This window comes from Notechis scutatus, chromosome 4, assembly GCF_049901735.1.
Source record: "Notechis scutatus isolate UNSWTSFEM ecotype Mainland chromosome 4, rNotScu1.2, whole genome shotgun sequence".
NCBI classification, from domain to species: Eukaryota; Metazoa; Chordata; class Lepidosauria; order Squamata; family Elapidae; genus Notechis; species Notechis scutatus.
The window spans coordinates 30,321,044-30,336,962 of NC_142012.1; the positions used below are offsets into that span (position 1 = coordinate 30,321,044).

Consider the following 15,919-nt stretch of genomic DNA (forward strand, 5'->3'; position numbering starts at 1 on the left):
TTTCAGTTCAAGAATGTTAGGAAGGAGACTAGGAATACATTCAAACAGCTATTGCTGTGGGAGAAAAGTGGGATAGTGTTATTTCACATTTCAACTGAATATTGGAATCTTGTGTTGGAAGAAATATCCTTCTGGGTTCAGTTCCAAGTGGGGAAAAAGACACTGGAATCATGGAAGCCGTTTAGAAAGATGGTTTATTGATGAACAGGACCACATACCTTGGAGATCCTGGGTGAAAAAGGAAAGAAATGCTGAGAATCCCTGGGTTTTATGCTCTCTCTGGCTTTGAATTTCCTGGGACACAGGAAGAATATCCTGATTGGTTGATGTCAGAGGTCATAGCTAGCTTGTAGGTTGTCTGTATGCTAAGTTTAGTTGAAACTTGGTGGTTGGTGCAATGAAAGACAATTAAATGGCTCTGCTTGAAGGAGTTAGATCTTTGTTATGTAGAATAGACTTGCCCAGGCCTTAATGGCCCATTAACAAAGGTGGGGGTGTGTGAATTTCTGCCTCTCTGAGTTTCTGCTTCTCTTTTAGGGGAAATATTCTGCCTTTTTAATATATCCTAAAATATTTCATTTGCCTAGGAGAGGGGTATGTTTTAACTTCCAACACTTGTAACTTAGGAAAAACAGAAACGAAGAGTAACGGAATAACCAAATCATATAAAGTATGTAGATAGTTCATAATGTATATTTGCATGTCTGTGTGCATGCAATAATATATGCATATAATATATTCTTGATTGTGATGTACAGAACCAAAATTCCCTAGTGATTAAATGTCCATCTAGTTGCCCAACTTATGTAACTAAGTGTTTACTGTGGATTTGCACCAACCTCATCTGTATAAACACAAGCCCAGTTTGCTTTATACACAAAGGGATTGCTTATTGAATTAGGCTCTTCTGGTGGCACAGAATAAATGAATGTTTTCTTCAAGTGGATTTTAATCTTTTTTATGATTAAAAGAAATCAAAATATGTAACTGAGGGATAACTTTTGTAATCCCATCATTATTTTTATAAATAACTCAAGGCAGCTAACATACCCAGTACTCCTTCCACCTCGTATTTTTCACACAACCACCGTGAGATGATTTGGGCTGAGAGAAAATGACTGGCCCAAATCTGACCCAGCCAGACTTCATGGCTAAGGCAGGACTGGTTTCTAGCCAGGTGCCTAAAGGATGAAATTGTTTTCAGTGATAACTTTTTAAATAAGGTTACATATTATCATGTGCTCATTCATTTTCATCTTTTTGCACAGAGGCCTTGGAGAAATCTTCTCAATCTTGTATGTTCTCTTTTCACACACAATAGGAATTGATTAGTGGGGAGTCACTTCTGTATTTGAAATGCACTCCATCACCCCCTTTAAAAGACAATGTGGTTCTGCTAAGCAGAGGTAGTATTCAGCAGGTTCTGACTAGTTCTGGAGAACCGAAGCGGTAATTTTGAGTAGTTCGGAGAACCGGTAGCGGAAATTTTGAATAGTTCGGAACTCCATCTCTGACTGTCCCTGTCCCCATCTATTCTCTGCCTCCCAAGTCCCAGCTGATCAGCTGGATCTTCTTTTCTTGCCCTGCACAGGAGAACAGAGCTGGAAAGCAGGTTAGTGGGGTGGGGAGAGAATGGGGATTTTTCAGTGTCCTTACCCTGCCACGTCCACCAAGCCATGCCCACAGAACCAGTAGTAAAAAAAATTTGAATCCCACCACTGTTGCTAAATCATCTGTCAGATCAATCAAAATGCAAAGGCATTTGAGATTAGCTAAATAGCTTTCGATAGTATGCTTGCATTTAATTTTTATTTCTTCACATATTTAACACTCAAAATAAATGACTTGGGCTGTCGTCTGTCTCCAATTCTGGAGTCTCAGAGACTTTCCAGTAACAGTGTGGATTGAAGTGGCAGAGAAAAATGCTGTTGCCTCAACAATTTTCTGTTTTCATTATTTAATAGTATCTGGGGTTTTGGCGACCTCTGGTGCTAAACAGAAAGAATTTTCACTTTAATTCTTCATGACTGACATTTTTGGTCGGGTTTCCCGAACAACTGAGCTTTGAGCCTGGAAATCAGAGTGGTTAGGTCAGTGGTTAGTGGCCTGTGCTGTGTGTGGTGCTGAGAGATTTGGGTCTAGGACCTGAGCAAACCAGGCGGCCTGAGGCAAATCCCTGATGTGGTTATAAAAGTGATGGTCTGATACAAGCCACTTCAACTGTAATTCCTACATCTCTTAGTCACCTTTGAGGCTCACCCCCTGGAATAAAGGGCCTTTAGCCTGGAATATGCATGTGACTTTCAGATATGGTTAAAAAAAATTGTGATTGGCATTAGTAGATTGTGAAGTGGTACTGAATATATGTCTGTGCAAGAAGACAATGATTGATGTAGTCCTGAGAAAATATATTATTAGGGAAGGATGCAAATTCAGATTTGAGGGCTAGAAGAAATTAAGGACATTAAAAACTTTAATAAGAGCAAAGGTCATTTGGAATACATGTTATAAGGAGGAGGGTAGGTTTATAAATATGCCATACAGTACTACCAAGAAACTGTTTAATAGTGGTAGCCCTTAGTGTTTTGATCTAGTGAATTAGAGATATAATTTGTGCTGAAGAATATTCATATATACCTAAAATTATTTTTTTTCCAAAGGAGAGAAAACAATATGCTATCAAAACACATCAGAGATGTTAAATATGAATATATTCTATATTCATAAAATGTATTATTTGTTACAGAAAGAGTACTTTACTTCCACAAACTCAAATTAATTGGAAACAATTATTGGGAAATTCAGTGTAGTATTTTAGTTATCTAAGGATTGTTATTAAGAAATATAACAAATATTTGGAGAACCAAAATATTTATTTCCACACAAAATGTTTTTCTTCCTTTCCACAGTGCATTATCCTGTTTCCAGGCTCTGCATTCTTGGATTAAAATGAAACACTTTGGATCCAGACCTAGCTATATTTCCATTCCACTTAGTGAAATGAAATTTAGAGTAATTTCTTCATCATGTGAAAGACATTTTTAAAATTTTTCCCCTTTTTGTTTCAGAATAGTACATTTTCAAATATGTCCTTTTCAAAGTTTCATGGCACTATTTAAGAAGGAAGGTGACAACCATTAAGTGTCTGTGAAAAGAATGTGAATTAACCACAAACAGGTACCATTTGTAGATTTTAAAATGTGATATTCATTACCCCTTGAATTCTCTACACCAATCATAATGTCATTTTTATTTGGCAATAGATATAGACACATGTTCTGGTAACTGTTAGCTATATAATTTCCCTTCAAACACACCAACCAGAACCCATCTCTAATTTGCTAATAGTTCTATATTTTTATTGCATTACCCTCTATGTGAACCACAAGAGAAGTAGAAAAACAGAAATATTGGTTATATGGCAAAATCATTTCCCCACATCTTTAATAAGCAGTATTAACTTCAGTTTTAGGTGTCATCTTAGCTGTGCCAACCAATTTTATTTCATAAGGAAATAAATTGGGGGGGAAACACCAGAGAGTATCTTTGACAAGACTTTTAATGTCTTTAATTTGACCTGGAACTCTTAAATCTTTTTTAAACCAGCTTCATGGTAAAACAGTGTGATAGGGTTTCTGATAGGGTTTTGGCTGGGGACCAGGTTCAAATCCACTCTTTGACATGGAAATTTACTACAATAAGTATGTTTTAGTTCTCTCATTCTGTTTTAGCTAACTTAACTCCAGGTTTGCTCTTGTGGGAAAAAATTGAAGGGAAATTCCCATGTAACTTGCCTTGAGCGCTTGCAGGAAACATAGAATATGAATCTAAGCTATAAAGAGAACTTGTGTCCTTTAGAAATTCTTCAGTCAAACTATGTTATTAAATGTTTTACACACACACACACACACACACACACACTTTAAAATATAATTCTTTATAGCGTGCCTACTCAGAACAGAGATGAGTTGGTGTTGGCTGTTATCCAGAACATTCTGTCACCCTTGCTTTTAATTATTCATCTTTTCATCAGTTTTTGCCTCGCTCCTTCTTGCTTGTCCTTCACTACCGCCAGTATCCCAACAGTACTATTGCATCCAAAACCATTCACATAGAGATTCCATTCTTTGATGACGCTAACTGCCATTAGACACATTCCCAAGTGTCAATAGGCATGATAGAGAGAGCTGTCCACAGTTGAAAAATAATAATCACTGGTTGCAAAACAACTGGCAGATATTATCCTGAGTTTTTTGCTACTTCATTTGTCATTCCTTTAGTTCAGCTCCTGAAGTTCATGACTACTGCAGACAAAAGTACACCTAGAACCTTTCTTATTTACTTCAGCATAGGACAATTAATAAATTTAGAAGCCATCTGCAAAAGGTGAGTTAGGAAGAAACTTGATATTTGAAAAGTTATCCTTGCATTTCTATACAAGTTGTCTTTTATACACTAAACAGCTGTCTTTGGGTTTTGAATATTCTACTTTGGAATTAATGTAATAGCAATTCAAGTTTATGATTATCATGTGAAAAACAATAATATATTGTCAAGGTAAGGCAAAGAATAAGCAGGAGTAGGGAGCATCCTGATGCATTGTTGCTTTGGTGTTTTCCACTGCAGCCATTTTACAAAAGGGGAAAAAGCCTTCACTAGACTGCAGGCATTTTGGGTGAAACTCACAACATGCTTTCAAACTTCCAAATGCACCTATTATTTCAAGTTATATCTGCAACCATTTAAGAATCATGCAAGAATTCTTTAGAACAAAAATCTTTATATAATTATTTAATTATCCTATTGTTTCTCTTATTCTTTTATTTTTCTTATATGTAACCATTTCATGTATTCACAACTATGTATACATTTATACTTATTATCTTGTAAACAATTGGCAAATCAAATAAATAAATAAATAAATAAATTGAAGCTGCTTCTAATATTTCACTCAATTAGCCCATTCAGTTTTGATTCTGTTGCACTGACTCACTGTCTAGTGGCTTCCTGAACTACCAGTGTGATTCATCAAGTTGCCCTTTCTGTCTCCTGACTTAACTCTTTCATATCAACCTATGGGCTATATCTCCCAATTGCCAAAAATGACAGACTTTTGATTTATTCTTCTAGAAGGTGACAGAAAAAGGGCTCCTGGTGTTTTTCCATAACTTACAACCCAGCCATTCAATTCTTGTCCTTCTGGCAGAAAGTGCCTTACCACTTCATGTTTTAAATTCCAGTCAGGTCATTTTCTTTGATCTATTTTGAATACAGCAGAAACCTCCAAAAAGTCAAAGGGAAAGACCATATTTATTATTAGCAACTATGAGAAACTAAAGGAACATTATGGTAGAAAAGTTATTTTAAAAATTCTTTTCTCTGCCCACTACTGTATGACATTTTATCATATAAAAATAACAGCCATATTGTGCAATTTTTATGAAATCCAAACATATCTAAGCTAGGAGTAGTGAAGGTGTGGTTTTCCTGGTAGTTCTTTCATTAGGGTATTATTTTCTGTCTCATAGTTTTTCTGGGGTTAATCTGCTTATCTGGGTGTTGGCTGCTGGAGAGGATGTTTTATGGTATTTTCATTCCTTCTTAGCTTTCTTATTGTCTCTTTTGAATAGTGTATAAATGTGGCTTATCTCTATGTATCTGTTGGTGGCTGATTTGTCTAATGCCAACTTCCAGGAATTCTCTAACATTTTTGGTCAAAGGTGCTAACGGTTTGCCAGCAGAAGCTGTGGTTGGGTCAGTCCATATATTATGAATTAAAGAGTTTTCATCATGTCTAATCATTATTGTTGGTTTTCAAGGATACTAGTTGATATTCATGAGGCTAGTTGGTGTTCAAGAAGAAAAGCACAACTTCACCAAAACTGGTAGGGCAACCTAATGTATACCAACAGGCAGCAAACCCCACATTCATTTACACTGATGATGATAGTGGATAATAAAATGTCTGCAAACTACCAAGGTCAAAGAGCACCAAAGACTCCTCAGTTCAACCATGATCTACATATTCTCTTCTATTGAAATGTTTCTTTCTCTTCGTCCAGGCTAATATTTCACATTAATCCTTTATCTGAAAATGATATTACAGAGTAATTCCAAAGCTCTGGAGTAAAGATGGGATAAAGATAAAATTCCTCAATTCATAACTTATTTTGCTAAGAAATACCCTAAAATATGCTTGGTTTCTCAATTGCTTTGATAGCAGCAACATTTAAACCAAGGATAGGTAATCATGAAGCTGAAAATAAAAATAAAGTAAATGCAATTCTTAAATATACTATATTATATAATTATACTATATATTATATAAGCTGTCTTAACATTCTTAAGATGAATACAAATTTTAAATAGTGATGCGGTAAGATATTGCAATGCTTTTATTATGTATGTTACTCAACTTACTTTAAAATGTTAATCAAATTAAATTAAAAGCCTCTTACTTTTTGCCATTATTAGGGGGCTCACGCAATAGTAATTCTGATGAGAGGAAGGGTTGGAATTAGTATCAAAATTGAAAGTTTATGTCATAAACCAGCCATAGTGATTATCAGCACATGGGTGCCATACCAAAAAAAAAAAAAAAAAATCTTAGCAGCACTTATAAAAGCTGTGCAATGACAATATTTCCAATTGTCAACTGCAAAAGGGCACCATACATATACTACATTGATACATTATGATGTTATAAATTCTTGGGTAGAATTCAATGCATATGAAAGTTTAGGATTTCAAGCCTTGTTGTGTAAATCCATATTTTGCTAAATTAACGTTTGACTTCCTAATGTCCCTGAAAGTTTCAATCATCAATTCTTTACTCTCTGTTGGTTAGGATAGAGACTAGGATTGTTGACCCCTAGATCTTTTATATTGGCCTTTCCAGAAAATATCAGGGATCGGTTCTTAGTTTCCTTTTATCATTGTAGTCTATCCTCTTTAGAAATTGTATAGTTAATTTTAAAAGACATTGTTGGCATCCTTTGCTTGGTATGTTTCATTTAGTAAATTTCCCCTTCCTAAAGCACATTTGCTGCTCAGTCTTAGCTTTTCTGCTTTCACTATTTGGCAGCTGTACTTTATACATACCTATGTAGGCACTGAAAACAGGGAATGTCATTGTTAATTGCCTGCCTCTCTTGTCATGTATTGATATTTTCTGGATATTTAAAATGCTGAGATTTCTGATTACTGAAATAGGAAAATACACCCTTAAAGTCTTTTTTTCCCTATTCACAGGGTTCCATACCTTGAAAACATGAAATACAAGAATAGATCTAGATAGCTTTCAAATAGTTGTTACTGTTTACTGGTAGCATTATAAAGCAGCATCATTAGACCAGGAAGGTCTTGAAAGAGAATTATAAACTGAAATCAATACAAAGATGGCCAACCGTGTAAAATCAGGGTTTAAGGATGATGTGAAGTGTCAAGTTGTTCAGTTAACCCCCAAAAGAGCCAGTCATGTATGCCAGCCATCTGTGTGCACAAGAAACAAAGAGAAGGGACCTTTTCCAACTGACCTCTTGACACCTGCCTGGCATGAAATCTGCAGGGTAGCTAACATTAGGAAAACTGGAAACAATGGCAGATATCTGCCAGCGGCTCTGTACAAGGGCCAGTGAAGGAAAACAAATGACAAGTATTAAAAAGGGTATAAGTTGTTTTTCTTTAATCTCAATAAACTTCATCTCAATAATTAAATATATTTAAATTTCCACTGGTATTTCAAAACTGTCAGATAAAAGGGAAAAAGGCACATGAAATATTTGTAGTTTATGCAATTTGTACTTTATGGTTTCAAAAACATATCAGAAGATGACACTTCCACATGTACAAGTTGCCATTATTCACTAGAAATCATTGTACAATTTGAATTTTACTCCCCCTGCAAAGCAAATAGGCTACCTTTTAAAGAATTTAAACTAAATTCAAAATTGTTGTGATGCAAGATGCAAAAGCATCAATATGAAACAAATGTGACAAATTAAAAAATTTCCCAGGGAAAAACATGAGCCAATTCTCCAAGGAAAAACACCAGAGGGCACTGTTTACCAGTGATTGGCCTTTAGCAGGAACTTATATTATTGGCTTTTTTTAAGGTTAAAAAATGAATTTTGGTTTCAGTTATCTAACAATAAAATACTTGTTTATATTAAATTTTCAGTGAATCAAAAGTATATTGTTTGACTCTCCTGTTAATATTCTATTAAAATATTAAGGTATTATAAAATGTTTCATCATGTATAATGTTCTTTAAACCCAGAGTTGGGCTGAACGTAGATAAAAGTCCACCTTGCCCCTGTTAGTTATTACTGGACCTATCTTGCTTTGATCCTGCAAGATGCTTCTTAATCAAGAATGCATACACAAAATATCTAATTACTAAAGGATTCAGGTAGTTAAAATGGCCACTTTTCAACACTGCAACCTTCAGTGGCTTTTAATCAACTAGAAACAAAGCCTGCTTAAAATGACCTGTTCTGGATGTCTATCCCTTCATTTGCTTTGATTTGATGTCATCCAGACAGATTTAGCGTGATCCTGGACCGGTAAATTCCACTAATATTCTCAGATAACATTCCTTTAAAAGATAGATAGATAGATAGATAGATAGATAGATAGATAGATAGATAGATAGATAGATAGATAGATAGATAGATAGATTTCTTTATTGGCCAAGCGTGATTGGACACACAAGGAATTTGTCTTGGTGCGAATACTCTCAGTGTACATAAAGAAAAAAGTAAAATACATTCATCAAGAATCATAAGATACAACATTTAGTGATAGCCATAGGTTACTAATAAGCAATCAAATCATACTGGGAAACAAATAAAATATAAATTGTAAAGATACAAGCAACATGGTTATAGTCATAAGTGGAAGAGATAGGTAATAGGAAGGATGAGAAGAAGAATACTAATACAGTCTTACTAAGTAGTTTGACAGTGTTGTGGGAATTAGTTGTTTAGCAGAGTGATGGCATTCAGGAAAAAACTGTTCTTGTGTCTAGTTGTTCTGGAGTGCAGTGCCCTATAGCATCGTTTTGAGGGTAGAAGTTGAAACTATTTATGTCCAGGATGTGAGGGGTCTGTAGATATTTTCACAGCCCTCTTTTTGACTCGTGCTGTATACAGGACCTTGATTGAAGGCAGGGTGGTAGTAATCGTTTTTTCTGCAGTCCTAATTATCCTCTGAAGTCTGTGTCTGTCCTGTTGGGTTGCAGAACCAAACCAGACAGTTATAGAGGTGCAGATGACAGACTCAATAATTCCATTGTAGAAGCAATAGCAATAGCACTTAGACTCCACAATGCTTTAAAACACTCTCTGAGCAGTTTTACCATGTCAGCATATTGTCCTCATTTTACCAACCTGGGAAGGATGGAAGGCTGAGTCAACCTTGAGCCCATCAGGATCGAACTCCAGGCAGTGAGCAGAGGACCACCAGGGCTCCTCCCTCCCTTCCTTCCTTCCTCCCTCCCTCCCTCCCTTCCTTCCTTCCTTCCTTCCTTCCTTCCTTCCTCTGTGCCACCAGGGCTTATCTCTAATGAGGAGATTGAGGGGCATGCACTAACAATTTGTTTTCTCTGATATAGGATTTTTTAAAAATTGAAAAATATTAACCTATTTATGTGGTGGATGTCAAAATTAGGTCACAAAGATTTCTTCATGTTTTTAGCATTTCAAGGGGACTGAAATGACGATGGAATCAGGATCCACAAGGAAACCAGGGACATTCAGAGTGATAAAAACAGCCACTCCAGCATTGCAACCCCCCTTTTTCTATTTTTTTACATGCATTGTGACAATACACATATCCCCAAAGAAATGTGTTGTTGTTATTGTTGTTTTGTCCTTCTGCCAAAGCCTGATTATCTGTGTGTGCAGTTTATCAAGTCAGCTATGAAAGGATTTGCCAACATTGGGGAATAGAAACAGTAGTGGTTCCCATATAATCCCTTATAGGTCTTAGTATATAACAAAAGTTATATAAAAGTTATAATACATTAAATAGTAGCTGTTCACTCATGTGAAACTAAAGCAAGTCCCATACTTTGGTCGTAATACACATTTCTCCTTATACTAATTCTAATAAGTACTCAGAAACCCCATTGTGGCTATCAACAGAAAAGTCACCAGTGTTTCCAAGATGAAATAAGAGATTGCAATTCAATGTTAGAGTCTTTGTTTCCCATGAAAATTTGTCTTGGTAACTTTAAGAGCTGTGGATTTCAACTTCCAAAATTCCCCAGACAGAATGATGAAGCCCATTCATCTTAAAGTTGCTGAGGTTGAAAAGCACTGATCTCAGTATAGCCTGGTTTTACAGAAGGCAGTTTGTCATGTTATTCTTGACAAATAAACAGCTAAAATGCTATGAAAACATTACCGGAATTGAATCATTCCAGCAGGTTTAAACATAAATTTGTCTCAAAATATAAACCCTTAAGAATGTTATTCATTCATTCGTTCTTTTATTTATTTTTTTATTTAACTTTTAATCCATTATGATCAATGATATAAAGCCATGTTTTATCATGCATTAAATAAGGACCCCAGACATTGTTGTACCAACAAAAGTTTTGCCAAGAATTGTTGGAAAATTATTGTGGGTAATTTCCAGATTAATTTGTATGTGGCATCTTCCCAGTAAGTTTCTATATCCAGTACAGCAAACTACTCTAGCAAAATGAGACAAAACCTGGCAAAAATAGGAATAAAGAGAGAAACATAAACAGCAGGAAAGAATTTGACAAGAAAAGTGTCATTTGATTGAGATGGGGAGGCTATAGAAATTAAACAAATAAATATTGTAAATTTATATCATATCTATCTTATATCAAAGGCATAGATCTTTCCAAAGCCACAGGAAACAATACTGTGTATAATTAGTGTGATTGTGTAATTTTTGTCACTGTTCATGTTTTGCCTTCGCATTCTTTTTTTTTTTAATCAATATAAATGTGGGGTAAGGAACTGAGATGCATCAAAGGAATATTTGCATTGCTAATCTGGTTGTAAATGAATGTAAATGCTTCCATATTTCACATGTCTCTTTCCAAAAGCATATTCTGGATTTTCTTAGTCTTCAGAGACATTGGATTAATATTACAATGTTTTCTATCACATCACAAAGAACATTATTATTTTCTTTAAAACTCTTCCTCCATTAATATAATTTTAAGATCTTTTGCAGAACATGACATTAAATTGTCATATTGATACAGAAATCAGCTACAAGAAAGCAGAGAGGAATGTTTATGCAGATCTAAAGACTCTCTAAAATGATAACAAACTTGTCCAGGAACGGAACTTCCCTCTTTATCTTGCTTATTCTTCTGTCTCTGCTTTTCCTTCTTATTTGTTTTGGATTCTCTGATAATGAATCTTGTTTTGCTTTCATCTACTCTTCCAAGGTGTATATTATAAATAATTTTGTGCCTTTTTAATGAGTAGTTTTATCTTCTTTACTAGAGCTATGAAAACTCATAAAAAGATTAGATTAGAAATCTGGCTTTCATAGGGAGGCTTTTCAAAAAAAAAAATTCAAATATAGGCTTTTGAAAAAAGCTATAAAGAAAGACTATCATCTATAAACTGTAATATGACATTAGTAATACCAGTCACTAAGACTTCCATTCTAAACATATCATTGGAAATACATTTCTTTAGAGACATGTTTAAAAGTTAATGTAATTGCTTATTCAATGCATCGTCAGATTAATGTTGCCGTCCCAGAAAGTCTAAAAATTGTTTATCCCCATTCTATGTTTCAAATACGACTTCAGTCAATTTAGTTAAACATACTACATTTTCTTCCATGTGATTACTTCTGGAGAATAGTCAAGAAATTTTGCTGTCAGTGGCAAAATAACAAAATGGCACACCTATTGGCCTTAAAAGAGCATTGAGAACATTAGCACTGTAGTCCTGTTTTGGGTGCCTTATTATGGTTATTTTTAATTGTGACTGGATTTTTTTAAGTATTATACATCACCCACGGCTGCTTTCATGTGAGACACACAGCTATACAAATAAATCATTTAAAACCTGGGAAAAGGACCTCCAAAATATTTCTATCCTGAGTCATCACACACACACACACACACACACACACACACATGCACACATACACACACATGTATTCTTTTAGTTATACAAAAGGATCTTTTTTAATCTAAGAAGCTTCTAGTAAAAAATGAAAATAATATTTTCAGGCAGGGATGCCTGATAATATGGGAAATAAACACCCATAATATCCTAAAGGGATATTCCTAGAATGCAGGCAGTGACTTGTTTTTAGAAACAACAGCAGGCCTGGAAGAATTTCAGCAATGGTTCTTGCTGCTACAGCTTGCAGGATTACTTTAGAGATGAAGTCATAAATCCATTCACTTGTAAATGTCATCAGTTAAACTTACATGGAAACAGTGATTGGTGGATTCCCTTCTTCCACAAAGAAGCAACAAGGCAATTCTTGGCATGTGCTTCCATAAACTTTATCTATTTATGAACATTCTTTCTTCACTGTAATCCTGTCATAAGTATACTAATCACACATACTAATGTGCTTAGAATCTGCTGATTAGTGCCGAAAATGGTCCTGAAAATTTCATTTTACCATTAAAGCCTAGGAATGGTGGGTTTCCTGGGGAAATAGCAATAGCATTTAGGTTTATATACCGCCCCATAGTGCTTTACAGCACTCTCTGGGTGGTTTACAATGTAATCATTATTTGCATATTAAGCCCAACAATTTAGGTCTTCATGTTCCTTTATTTACAAATTATATCTGGCTTTCCTTGAGATGAACACAACATGTCTTGGGAGGAATACAATGTTTTCTAACTCCTGGCATATTTAAACCATCACTGTTCATTTAGATTAAAAAGCAATATCCAATACTGCAATATTGTCTGTGGAAGTTCTCAGTCATCCAGGTCATGATTGTGTCAAAGATGCTTTTTCCAAAGGCAACTGGACTGTTTTTTCCTTGAGGAAGAAGATGTTTCGCCTATCATTCAAGAAATTTCATCAGTTATGTCAGAACTGGTGAAGCTTCTTGGATGAGAAGCAAAACATCTTCTTCCTCAAGGATAAAACAGTCCAGTTGCCTTTGGAAAAAGCATCGACACAACCATGACCTGGATGACTGAGAACCTCCACTCTTGATAGTTTTACTGTATTGTAATAAAAATATTACTTCATAAATAAAGACAGATGAAATATTTGTAGATTGTCCCCAAAGGCAGTTATGACTCATTGATCACAAAATTATGTGTCCTTTTTGAGTCAGTGGACACATTTTGAATATAGATGCTGTAGCATGCAGTGAATTCTCTTTCAGAGTGTGCTGCTCAGGAATGCGATTGCAAATGTAAAAGACTGTTTTTAAATGCATGAACAAAAGCGTGCATTTGATAAATTAAAAGGAGAATAAGATATCCCAAACTTATGCTTCTCTGCCTCCAGGGAGTCAAGTTATTCATAGCTGATGTTCATAAATAGAGCAGATTTTATTTTAGGCATTTGGCCCAACTTTTAAGAGTCGCTATTTTTGAGCATAGAAATCTGACCCAAGACTTTACACATGAACTCTTCATGGAGCATATAAACTTTCCAGAATTAGCACACTTACGGTGTTTTTTCTTTCTTTCTCTTTGTAATAATTTTTCTACTTGTGCTCCCTGGAACCTGGATAACAAAAAAAGCATAACAAACCAAGATCAGAAAGTGCAGCGCATGGTTCAGATAAGCCCCGAACCTCCCCAAAAGAGCCACAAATAGTGTCTATTATTTATTTATCCAGGTATATTTTTATGTAAGAAACATTGTTAGCAAAGAATCACAAATCCATCCTTTGCTTCATTTCCTGAAGGACAGATATTTGCTTTGTCACACAGTCAGCCAAGATGTTCAGACTGGATTTGGCATTTTTCTCTGCCTATTGCATCCTTCTCAATGTCCTGCGATAGGCAGATGTGGATGTTTGATGGTGTTAGAATATCGTTGCAGAATGTAAGCTGTTCCGAGTCAAGCTGCTTTTTGCTGTTGACTGGTGAATCACGGGTGGTTTTTAAGAAGAGACTGGATAGCCACTTGCCTGAAATGGTGTAAGATCTCCTGCTTGAGCAGGGGGTTGGACTAGAAGACCTCCAAAGTCCCTTCCTGCTCTGTTCTGATTGATGTTCTTCAAAATAAGCACAAGCCCTCTGCTGATTGAACTGGGTAAGCACAGTGAGACAATGGACATTTCTATGCCATCAATGTTTAAATATGCAGACACAATTTCTTATAAAGCAGTTTTTAAAATAAAAACTATTAACTATTTTATAAAATGTCTAAAGTTTGCAACTCTACCAGTTTTATGCTTCAAACTTTCAAACTATGTTAATGACATGGGAGTTTTAGGGTATGTATAATAAACACAGCTCATAAAAGAACTACTGGCTTTGGAGAAAACATAAAAGCAACATTCTAGCATCATTAGCATGAACACTGGCTGCTTCTTTTAATCTGAAGCTAGATTTACATTCCTGCCAATTAAAATGACAGTCCTTTGCTCTGCAGCATGGTTGTTTCTATCATATTGCTTTTTTTTTTACTTTAGAGAAGTAAAAATAATAAATATTGGTAAGCAATCATATTAACTGTATTTTATTTAGTTCATACGCTAGTTAAATGAAATAAATTAATACTCTGTAATGTATTAATTGAAAAAAAGACATGGTAAAAGAGAGCAAGGAATAATTAAAAGAGGCAAGAACAACAGAGATATTGTGCTGGAAATTTTGAAAATGGGAATAGTAAACAAGTTAGAATAATGACATCCTGCACAGCGAATGTAATTAAGACTAACAGTAATGAAATTATTTGGAACGTACCTGAAAAGGGAGGAAATTCTGAAAGAAGCATTGCAGACACTGCAGTAGTGTGTTTCAAAAAAAAATTTTACCACCAGTTCAGTGGGTGTGGCTTGGTGGGAGTGCTTTGTGCACATGCATACACTTTGTGCGTGCGCACACACCAAATGCACACTTTTTGCAGGTGCAGAGGCTTTCCGACTCCCCCCCCCTGCAACCCTGCACTCTCCCTGTCACTTCAGCAGCTGACGCGTGACAATTTGCTGTGCTGCGCAAAGCAACTGCGCTTCAAAAGCAGGGAATAAAGGTTAACATGGGAACAGGGGCGGGTGGGTGGGCCCAACAGCAGAGCATTGGAGAGAACCGGATCGCTCTCCACTGCTCATCGGCACTACCAGCTTGGCAGAACCGGGCAGAACTGGTAGAATACCACCACTGAGACAATGTATATGAGAATAATAAAAATACCTAAAATGAATGTTCATGCTCAAAATGCTTTAAATGGTCTTAAAAAAAAATAATAACAATAAAAGGGAGTCATAACATCCTCATGATACAAGAAAGATCTACGGACCATTAGACTAGTGCAGTTGTATTTGATAGGAAAATTGCAGTATATTATACATAAATGGCAAAACCAAAACAAAATCAGCAAGTACAAGAACAAATTAATGATAAATGATTGTAAAACCAATTACAAAAATGATCAATACATCATTGAGGTGCCTCAGACATATACAGGAAATAAAAACTGAATTGGAAAAGCAACATTTGGAAGAAGAATTAATGGTTGAGAGAAAGAGGAAGACGCAAAATTTTGTGGTTAGGTGGAGTTGCTGATACCCTCAAAAACAGAGATGAAAAATTTTAAAAATAAGAGGCGAGATATGAACTGGCAGTGGACATGGTATATGAGCAAGAATGATGTGCAAGAATAGAAATCTGAGGAACAGAGCAGAATAATCTTGGTGTTAACTGAATTCTGTTGCATTTCCTTTTCTTTAATTAACATCAGAGTTGGAAGGGACCTTATAGGTC

At 35.4% G+C, this 15,919-nt stretch overlaps 1 long non-coding RNA gene across 1 annotated transcript in view; it reads right to left on the reverse strand.

Annotated features, from left to right (window-relative positions):
- LOC148130686 (uncharacterized) overlaps positions 1-13,715 on the reverse strand; it is a 35,130-nt gene extending 21,415 nt beyond the window's left edge. Inside the window, exons 1-2 of the long non-coding RNA XR_015749216.1 lie at positions 13,657-13,715; positions 8,950-9,227 (exon numbers count right to left, since the gene is read on the reverse strand). This is a non-coding gene — a long non-coding RNA (uncharacterized LOC148130686). The remainder of the gene's footprint in view (positions 1-8,949; positions 9,228-13,656) is intronic.
- Between the last annotated feature and the right edge of the window lie 2,204 nt (positions 13,716-15,919).